At 45.4% G+C, this 6,000-nt stretch overlaps 1 protein-coding gene across 2 annotated transcripts in view; it reads left to right on the top strand.

Moving 5' to 3' along the window:
• The first annotated feature begins 514 nt into the window (after nt 1-514).
• The window catches only part of TAFA1 (TAFA chemokine like family member 1), a 225,082-nt gene continuing 219,596 nt past the window's right edge, over nt 515-6,000 (top strand). The window contains exons 1-2 of one of the 2 annotated variants that reach the window (XM_084530374.1): nt 515-614; nt 2,496-2,592. The gene's annotated coding sequence lies outside the window, so the exon portion shown is untranslated. Of the gene's footprint in view, nt 615-2,495; nt 2,593-6,000 lie in introns of those variants that run through there. The other variant, XM_084530376.1, reaches the window with a different exon arrangement.

Raw genomic sequence — 6,000 nt, 5'->3', positions numbered from 1 at the left:
CCATTGGCTTTCTTGGTGGTAAATTGGAAGCAAATACACAAGTTTGCAAATAAGCTGTTTGTACCAGGTCAATGCCCTGGTACAGCACAAGAGCTGACATTCCCTCTGCAGCTGGGTCCAATGCAGAGTAAATTGACCTTAAGTGCTATTTTCAGAGTAGCACCTGGAGTTATAAAGACCAGAAGTGCAACACTGCAGAGCTGAATTGGCTCCTTGGATCTATCTTTTGCAGAGGTACCAGCCAAATCTTTCTTTCTGAAATAAGATGTTTCTGAGTGCAGATACCGGGTAGGGCAAAGACATGCATTTAGTGTGTGCTGGAACATTCAGGGATGGTGCAGCAAGGAAGGGCGTTGAGCTGGTAGTGTGCCTCTACACAGTGCACCCTGTCACACAGCGTGACCGTCCTGGCTTACTTCCCAAATCAGCCTGATCACATCTTATCCCAGGGACTTACTGTAACCAAAGAAATATCATGTATCTGGTGGCTTTTTGAGCTTTCAGAACAGTTTACAGCTGTGTCAGTTTGTGGCCCCCTCAAAGTGATCCCAGGTGGTCTGAGCTTATAAAGGTTCCCTTCACTCCACCTCAGGAATGAGGTGAGAGGAATAGAGGTAAGTTAAGGAGTTTGTTTTGGAAGTGAGGTTAAAAAAAAAAAAATATATAGCCACAAATTTATTTAATGAAGTTCTTGAGTTAGGGGGAAGCAGAAATGGAAACTAAGCCTTTCTGAGAGATCAGACCTGGATATTTCAAGGTTAAGGCTGAAGGAGTGGGTTCCTGGTTGTGCTTTAAATGTGCGCTTTGAGGTTTTGCAGTGTGTTGGGGCAGCTCTTTCTCTTCCCAGCCATGTGCTGGGAGGGACTAGGGGTGTCCAGGAAAGGGCTGATGCATTTTTGAACTGTGGTCAGTGTGGGGGCCTTTCTGCTCCTGGCTGCTTCTCCCGCTGCCTTCCTGGACCTAGCTGGATGCCTGCTGATGGGGCCAAGGGAGCGCAAGGAAAGAGGTGGGCTTCTGGCTGCAGCACCTGGGGAGAAAATCACTTCCCCAGGAGCCCTATTTCTGCCTTCCTGAAAGACAAGAATTTTGACAGAAGAGGCTTATCTTAACTGCTGCTTTCATTACTTGGAGATAATGGAGTCCTATTGTTTGTTAAGTTTAATTTAAAGCTGGGAACACAGCAAGGCTAGAGGGAATGAAGGCAGCCCAGTGACCATGTCTGAGCTCTCCTCAGTGAATTTGCCTGCCAGCATATCTCAATTGCTTTGTCTTGGTTGGATTTCTTTTATTTATGTTGTGAATTTTGAAAACACTTGTACCTTCATGTAAAAATTGACTTTTTAGCAGCAGAAGTAAATCATAGAATCATAGAATATCCTGAGTTGGAAGGGACCCTTAAGGATCATCAAGTCCAACTCTCAACACCGCACAGGTCTACCCAAAAGTTCAGACCATGTGCCTAAGTTCACAGTCCAATCTCTTCTTAAATTCAGACAGGCTCGGTGCAGTGACCACTTCCCTGGGGAGCCTGTTCCAGTGTGCAACCACCCTCTCTGTGAAGAACCCCCTCCTGACGTCCAGCCTAAATTTCCCCTGCCTCAGCTTAACCCCGTTCCCGCGGGTCCTGTCACTAGTGTTAATGGAGAAAAGGTCTCCTGCCTCTTGACAACCCCTTACGAGGAAGTTGTAGACTGAATGAAGTTGTAGACTAAATGCTAAACCTCTGCCTGGGGACAGATATTTGACATCCTGAAACTGATTAATCCAATATCAAGTGTCCTCTCTGACTATAGATATGCTAGTTTTCAGTTCGTGCACCATAGCCCCTGATTTCTCTGCTGTAGGTGGGTCTTGGATGGAATGTGGTTGTTGTTGGTCCAGAAGGGCAACCACAGACTAACACCAACAAGAGTTCCTTCTGAAACTAGGGGTATTCCAAAAGTATTTAATTTAATGAATTCAACTATGTTAACAGAAAAATGCATGGGCTGAAGGCTCTTGAGTTTGTGCCACGCAGAAGCTGAGAGTCAATGAGAAGAGATTCTGAATTTCAGACCAGGATAATCTCTCCAGCTGACGTATAGCTGATAAAGAATAACAATGTCATTACTTGACAAAAACACCATGATCAGCATCAGTCAAGGCTGTTTTAACTTAGATTACTTTGCTTTCTTGGGCATCTCTGAACTAAATAAAAAGCCTCCATAAAATGGAGATGATATGTTCACCTGCCATGATATCCTGAGCACAATCAGGTTTTTTGCTAATACTGGGTGTTACTGAAGTTTGGTTGCTTGTCGCTAATGTACTTCATAGCTAATTCCTCTTGTTACTTTCATAGCATGTACTGATCTTGTTGGCTAAATAGACAAGGGTTGAGATTTGTTGTGCATTGTCCTATGTACTTTAAAAATACATTGGGACATAATTTTTTTGATATAAAATTCCTTGACAAATATATATATATATATATTTTTTACTTTCCCTCCTCTTAGGTATGGACAATATGTAAGAAGCAGAATCTTTGTCTCTCAAGCACGGGAACTGTGAATACTAGACCTGTCTTTCACCAGGAAGAGCAGTACTTTAAAGGTAGGCTGGAAAAAAATACTGTGAAAGTTCCTTTTGTGCACTACATAGCTGTGGCTGCAGCAGCAACAGAGCAGACTTGCTTGCATACCATATGTGAGGTGGGATGATAACCATGTGAACTAGCCCCTGGACTCCCATAGAAAATGGTTTCCCTGCATGTGCTGTTGTTCATCTCTGCTTCTTTAGGCTTTTGGATTGTATAGTTTGTACTTGGCCAGTAGAGGCTGTAGTCACAGCTAGACAAATCACCAAACGTGATTCCTTCACAAAAAGTTGTGTAGCTTTCTGGCTGAGCGTTTCATGGGCAGTGTGGGTACACTCAATTAAAATCTTTGCTTTCCACTAAAGTTGAAGGAGAGAAAATCTGACAATACAGACTAAAGGATTTAATGTTATTGTAGAAGACAAAAGAAGAAAAGGAAATATATTTGGTTCCTTCATTAAGGTTGGACCAGACCCCTTTCAGGAGAGGAGCAAAAGCAGTGGGGACTGAGAAAGGAAAGTTTCTGGGTTCTGGGCAAGGAGGGGGAAGTAAGGTTTACCTGGGAAAAAGAAATAAGGCACTACTGTGTGCATCTGACTGGCCATGTGAGATGTGCGTATAAAACTCAAACTGCTGCAAACACCTGTATGCATTGAGCATATAACTGTCTTTCTGGGCACAGCTGTGTCCATGCCTAATTTTTAGGAAGCTCCTAGACTTCTTGTGCTCTGAAAAAATCCTGCTTTAGTGTTGGTTCTCCCTTTTTCTTCTGGGGGAAGAAACCTAGAAATGCCTGGGGAGACACAGGGCCCTGAATGAGGGGTTGTTTCATGGCTGTTTTCATTCTGAGCTTCGTGGTTGCTGTTCTGGCTATTGTATGCATGCAGATTGATCTTTGTGTGCCCAGCTGCTGGTTGTCTATGTGGACTGGCTTTCAGTGGAAGCCAAGGTTTGCTGTTGCAATTGATGGTGGGGTGGGAAGGCAAGCAAAAGCTCTGTTCCGTGGGATTTTAAAGAAAGCTTCCATAAATGTTGTAGATGTGAGATGAGAGAGTCTGTAATTTCCCTTTATGGTGGAGGTAAGGTAAAATGTACTGTTAGACTGGCTCACCTGGAGTAGGAACATGTAGGTACTGATGAGCTGCAATGTGTGCTGCCTGTTGCCCAGGCAGCAGCTGAAACTGAGTTTGGGTGTATGGAAAAGAGTGGTGTAGGGTGGGTGGGAGCAGCTGGGAGGGATGGAGAACACAATCTGTGAAAACCAAAGCTTCATTGTCCCAGGAGCACTAGAACTAATGAGCTTTGCATTTCAAAGGTGGTGAGCCTTCTTCAAACCCTGTAAAATACACGCCTGGGATTTGTCGTGTTAAATCTCTACATGGGGAAAAGGCGTGTGTGGGGGAGGCAGAGAGGAACGGAGATGGCAGCATGAGAAAGTAGAGGACAGAGGCCCTTATTTGGGTGCAAGTACCAATCTGCTGTCTGCATTAGTCTGCCTGGGTTGCATATGCTCTCCTTTTCGGTCTGCACAGAAACTTGTGATAAATAGAGGTTCAGGGATTGAAGAGCATTTATTTTTATTTGCCTATTTTTGTCATTCCCTTGGCATCTTCAGATGAATGGTGGAACCAGGAGGGAAAGGCTATTCTTCTTGTGAATACAATCATTGTTTGTGTGAGGCAACCTGTCTCAAAGGCAGTTTAATGCCTGCTGACCCCTTGCAACCTACCTTCACCTTAGAAATATCACATCAGTGTAATGGCCTGCTTTTGGCAACCCTGCCAGGAACCCCATAGAGTTTTTCTATCAGAGCTGTGGACAGGCAATCTTCCATTGCTCTTTGATTAGGGTAGCTCAAAACTCCTGGTTTCTGTCCTTTCTTCTGTTTGCCATCACAAGTTAGTGGAAGGACCAAGTGGGGAGGAGGACAAACCAATGTGAGAAGAACACTCGAGTGTTACTAGCATAAGCTAACAACTTCACCCTCACCTTTGCTGTGCCTGGCCTTCTCCATACCTTTAAGCCTTTCTTGTTTCTGTGATGGGCAGATCACAGGCTCCTCTCTACTGTGGTTGCTGCCAGATGGTTGGAGGGAGACAAGGGGCAAGACCTTGTTTACGAATACTCTGCTTCCCTGTAGTCCTGCTGCAAGTTGATTTTAGACAAATAATATCTTGTTCACAGGCTTGTGGGTGTGCAAACTGCAGATCTCCCTGGCCTGTCTTTGATTTTGCACTGATTGCCATTTCCCCTCCCAGGGGAATGGATTGTGTAACCCAGGCACTGGTCTACCCCTGGTGCAGGGCCTGGATCTATCTTGCCCCTGCACTGGGTGGAGCTGCCATTGCATGCTGGATGGCTGGCCACAACCTTTTGCCTCATTTTCTTTCCTCTAGACATAAATTACTCTTTCAGCCTTTCCTTGTTATGACAAGGGATTTTAAAATGTGCAGACTGTTCACTGGTGTCTTATTTTCCTTCACATTTTCTGTTTCCAGCCTTGTCAGTGATAGCAGCTCCAAGTTCCGTACATAAGCCTATGGGCACATGTAAGGCAGCATTCCCTTCCTGTCAAAGTCAGTGACTCCTGAAATGAGAAGGCAAAAATAAAGCCCCAAAGCATCAGTCGAGGACACTGCCCAGCCTAAAGCAGGGTGAGAGTACCTGTTTCATGTCTTGTTGGTCCACTGAAAGTTAAAACTGGCAGCAAGGACATCAAAACAGGTGTAAGAATGCTACTGCAAGACTTGCCAAGGACTCCTCTGTTCCCATCTGATGCTGGAAGCCAGAGCAGGGAAGAGACTGCAAGTGCAGCCTGTTTAATATTCTATTCTGTCCCTCTGATCTCCCCCCTACCCTGCAGAAGCAACATGTCCCATGTTTCTGCAGAGCTTGTCCTGAGCAATAGCAGCATCTGTCAGGGGTTATGGTGGCATTAGCCTCATGGAGCTGGGAGTTAGCAGTGCTTGGCAGAGTGACAGTTCTGCTGTACCTTACATAAATCTGTATCTTGCATAAATCTGTCTCTGCCTACTCTGCCAAGGTGTGTGGTCACAATTTGTCTGATTCCTCCTGCTGTCCAGAAGGCCTTTCACTTTCCTAGAAGATCTTGTTTGCTTCCTGAGGCCCCTCTCCCTCCTCTTGCCTCGTACTTCCCCACTCCATACCCTTCCCCACTTGCCCTAGAGGGAGCACATAGTGTTAAATGTGTTATTTCTAAAATAAATTCCCATCACCTGCCCCTCAGGTGTTGTGGAATGCTCCCCACATTTCCATGGAAAGAAGGAAGGTCTTGAGCCTCTTTGTGGCTTTGGTAGAAAATCACAGCAGCTGTGCCCACCAGCCCTCCACCCATCCATCACCTCCTGCTGTGGGCTGCACCTGGTCCCAGGTCCTGGTTCCTTAGGCATTAGTACTTGATGTGC

This window comes from Aythya ferina (assembly GCF_964211825.1).
Source record: "Aythya ferina genome assembly, chromosome: 10".
Taxonomy (NCBI): Eukaryota; Metazoa; Chordata; class Aves; order Anseriformes; family Anatidae; genus Aythya; species Aythya ferina.
Note: the sequence above shows the minus strand (reverse complement) of the source record. Positions and strands in the feature narration are given on the sequence as shown.